Source organism: Triticum aestivum, chromosome 2A (assembly GCF_018294505.1).
Source record: "Triticum aestivum cultivar Chinese Spring chromosome 2A, IWGSC CS RefSeq v2.1, whole genome shotgun sequence".
NCBI lineage: Eukaryota > Viridiplantae > Streptophyta > Magnoliopsida > Poales > Poaceae > Triticum > Triticum aestivum.
In genome coordinates this window covers 755,155,552-755,160,530 of record NC_057797.1, presented here as the reverse complement: position 1 = coordinate 755,160,530, position 4,979 = coordinate 755,155,552, and positions in this window count along the sequence as shown.

The following is a 4,979-nucleotide window of genomic DNA, read 5'->3' as shown; positions in this document are numbered from 1 at the left end:
TCGGTGATTTGGATCACGACGAGTACGACTCCATCAACCCCGCTCACTTGAACGCTTCCGCTTAGCGATCTACAAGGGTATATAGATGCACTCTCCTTCCACTCTTTGCTAGATTACTCCATAGATTGATCTTGGTGATGCGTAGAAAATTTTGAATTTCTGGTACGATCCCCAACAGTGGCATCATGAGTTAGGTCTATGCGTAGTTTCTATGCACGAGTAGAACACAAAGCAGTTGTGGGCGTCGATATTGTCAATTTACTTGCCGTTACTAGTCTTATCTTGATTCGGCGGCATCGTGGGATGAAGCGGCCCGGACCGACCTTACACGTACTCTTACGTGAGACTGGTTCCACCGACTGACATGCACTAGTTGCATGTGGCTAGCGGGTGTCTGTCTCTCCCACTTTAGTCGGATCGGATTCGATGAAAAGGGTCCTTATGAAGGGTAAATAGAAATTGGCATATCACGTTGTGGTTTTCGCGTAGGTAAGAAACGTTCTTGCTAGAAACCTATAGCAGCCACGTAAAAACTTGCAACAACAATTAGAGGACGTCTAACTTGTTTTTGCAGCATATGTCTTATGATGTGATATGGCCAAAAGGATGTGATGAATGATATATGTGATGTATGAGATTGATCATGTTCTTGTAATAGGAATCACGACTTGCATGTCGATGAGTATGACAACCGACAGGAGCCATAGGAGTTGTCTTAATTTATTTATGACCTGCGTGTCAACATAAACGTCATGTAATTACTTTACTTTATTGCTAAAGCGTTAGCCATAGTAGTAGAAGTAATAGATGACGAGACAACTTCAAGAAGACACAATGATGGAGATCATGATGATGGAGATCATGGTGTCATGCCGGTGACAACGATGATCATGGAGCCCCGAAGATGGAGATCAAAAGGAGCAAAATGATATTGCCATATCATGTCACTATTTGATTGCATGTGATGTTTATCATGTTTTACATCTTATTTGCTTAGAACGACGGTAGCTTAAATAAGATGATCCCTCGCAATAATTTCAAGAAAGTGTTCCCCCTAACTGTGCACCGTTGCGAAGGTTCGTCATTTCGAAGCACCACGTGATGATCGGGTGTGATAGATTCTAACATTCGAATACAATGAGTGTAAGCCAGATTTACACACGCAATACACTTAGGTTGACTTGACGAGCCTAGCATGTACAAACATGGCCTCGGAACACGGAAGACCGAAAGGTCGAACATGAGTCGTATAGAAGATACGATCAACATGAGATGTTCACCGTTGATGACTAGTCCGTCTCACGTGATGATTGGACACGGCCTAGTCGATTCGGATCATGTTTCACTTAGATGACTCGAGGGATGTCTATCTGAGTGGGAGTTCATTAAATAATTTGATTAGATGAACTCAATTATCATGAACATAGTCTAAATTGTCTTTGCAAATATATTGTAGATAAATAGCTCACGTTGTAGCTCCCTGTTTCAATACGTTCCTAGAGAAAGATTAAGTTGAAAGATATTGTAAGCAATGATGCGTACTAGGTCCGTAGTCCGAGGAGTGTCCTCACTGCTACACAGAAGGCTTACGTCTTTGATACACCGCTCGATGTGCAAACCCCTACAACGTCGTCTGTGGATGTTGTGAACACCTGCCAGACACATCCTGATGGCTACTTGATAGTTTAGTGCACCATACTTTACGGCTTAGAATTGGGATTCCAATGACGTTTTGAACGCCATAGAACATATGAGATGTTCCAAGAGCTGAAATTGGGATTTCAGGCTCATGACCGTGTTGAGAGGTGTGAGACCTCTGACAAGTTCTTTTGCCAACAAGATGGAGGAGAATAGCTCAGCTAGTGAGCATGTGCTCAGAATGTCTGGGTGCTACAATCACTTAAATCAAGTGGGAGTTAAACTTCCAGATAAGATAGTGATTGATAGAGTTCTCTAGCCACTATCACTAAGCTACTAGATCTTCGTGATGAACTATGACATGCAAGGGATGGAGTTGATCCCGGAGCTGTTCGCGGTGCTTAAGACCGCAAAAGGTAGAAATCAAGAAGGAGCATCAAGTGTTGATGGTTTAACAAGACCACTGGTTTCAAGAAGGGCAAGGGCTAGAAGGGAAACTTCATGGATGGCAAACCAGTTGCCGCTCCAGTGAAGGAACCCAAGGTTGAACCCAAACCCGAGACTAAGTGCTTCTATTGTAAGGGGAACGGTCACTGGTAGCGGAATTACCCCAAATGCATGGTAGATAAGAAGGCTGGCAACTTCAACAAAGTATATACGTGTTATTAATGTGTACCTCACTAGTACTCCTGGTAGCACCTGGGTATTGGATACCGGTTCAGTTACTATTATTGGTGACTTGAAGCAAAAGCTACGGACTAAACGGAGACTGGCTAAGGGCGAGGTGACGATGTGTGTTGGAAGTGTTTCCAAAGTTGATGAGATCACCATTGCACGCTCCATCTGCCTTCGGGATTAGTATTGAACCTAGATAAATGTTATCAGGTGTCTACGTTGAGCATGAATATGATTTGATCATGTTCATTGCAATACGGTCATTCATTTAAGTTAGAGAATAATGGTTATTCTGTTTACATGAATGATACCTTTCATGGTCATGCACCCTATGTGAATGGTTCATTGAATCTCGGTCGTGGTGATACACATGTTCACGCCAAAGGATGTAGAGTTAATAATGATAGTACCACTTTCTTGTGGCACTGCCGCTTAGGTCATATTAGCGTAAGATGCATGAAGAAACTCCATGTCGATGGATGTTTGGAGTCACTTGATTTTGAATCACTTGACACATGCGAGCCATGCCTCATGGGCAGGATGACTAAGACCCCGTTTTCAGGTACAATGAAACGGGCAAGTGACTTGTTGGAAATCATGCATGCTGATGCGTGTGATCCAATGAGAATTGAAGCATGCGGTGGATATCGCTATTTTCTCATCTTCACTGACGATTTGGGTAGATATAGGTATATCTACCTAATGAAGCACAAGTCTGAAACGTTTGAAGAGTTCAAGCGATTTCAGAGTGAAGTTAAGAATCATCATAACAAAGAAGATCATGTTCCTATGATCTGATCAAAAGGGGATTTTCTGAGTTATGAGTTTGGCAATCACTTAAGACATTGTGGAATTGTTTCGCAGTTGAAGCCACCTGGAACACCACAAGGTAATGGTGTGTCCGGACGTCGTAATCGAACCTTATGAGATATGGTGCGATCTATGATGTCTCTTACCGATCTACCGCTATTATTTTGAGGTTATGCATTAGAGACAGGTGCATTCACTTTAGATAGGACACCATATAAGTCCGTTGAGACAACGTCGTATGAACATTGGTTTGGCAAGAAACCAAAGTTGTTGTTTCTTAATGTTTGGGGATGCGATGCTTAGGGCATCAGCCGGAGAAGCTCGAACCCAAAAGCGGACAAACACATCTTCATAGGATACCCAAAGGTGACAAGTTGGGTATACCTTCTATCTCAGATCCGAGGGCAAATTGTTTGTCGCTAAGAACGGGTCCTTTCTCGAGAAGGAGTTTCTCTCGAAAGAATTGAATGGGAGGAAGATACAACCTGATGAGGTTGTCGAACCTTTACTTCAACCAGAGAGTGATGCAACACAGAAGGATGTTTTCTGTGGAGCCTACGTTTGTTGAATAGGAAGTTAATGATAGTGATCATGAAGCTTCGGATCAAGTTGCTATCGAACCTCATAGGTCGACAAGGATATGTACTACTCCTGAGTGGTACGGTAATCCTGTCTTAGATATCATGTTGTTAGACAACAACGAACCTACGAGCTATGGAGAAGCGATGGTGGGCCCGTATTCCAACAAATGGTTAGAAGCCATGAAATCCGAGATAGGATCCATGTATCAGAACAAAGTATGGACTTTGGTGGAGTTGCCCGATGATCGGTGAGCCATTGAGATAAATGGGTCTTTAAGAAGAAGACGGACGTGGGCGGTAATGTTACCGTCTATGAAGCTCGACTTGTGGGAAAGAAACTTTTCACAAGTTCAAGGAGTTGACTACGATGAGAATTTCTCACTCGTAGTGATGCTTAAGTCCGTCAGAATCATGTTAGCATTAGCTGTATTTTTCGATTATGAAATCTTACAGATGGATGTCAAAACAAGTTTTCTTACCAGTTTTCGTAAGAAAAGTTGTATGTGATACAATAAAAGGTTTTGTCGATCCTAAGGATGCTAAAAGGTATGCTGGCTCCAGCAATCCTTCTATGGACTAGAGCAAGCATCTCGGAATCGGAATATATGTTTTGATGGAGTGATCAAAGCTTTTAGGTTTATACAATGTTTGCTAGAAACTTGTATTTACAAGAAAGTGAGTGGGAGCACTACAACATTTCTGATAAGTATATGTGGATGACATATTGCTGATTCGAAATAATGTAGAATTTCTGGAAAGCATAAACGGTTGTTTGAAGAGTGTTTTTCAAAGGCAGACCTGGATAAAGATGCTTACAAATTGGGCATCAAGATCTATAGAGATAGATCAAAACGCCTGATGATACTTTCAAAGAATGCACACTTTGACATGTTTTTGAAGGAGTTCAAAATAGATCAGTCAAAAAAAGGGGTTCTTACCTGAGTTGTAAGGTGTGAAGTTGAGTAAGACTCAAAGCTTGACCACGGCAGAAGAAAGAGGAAGGAGGAAGGTCGTCCCCTATGCTCTTGTCATAGGCTCTATACGGTATGCCATGCTGAGTACCGCACCTGATGTGTGCCTTGCCACATGTCTGGCAAGAGGGTGCAAAGGTGATCTAGGACTGGATCACCAGATAGCGGTCAAAATTATCCTTAGAAGAATAAGGAAATGTTTCTCAGTTATGGAGGTGATAAAGAGTTCGACGTAAAGAGTTACATCGATGTAAGCTTAACACCTATCCGGATAGCTCTGAGTAGAGATACCGGATACGTATAA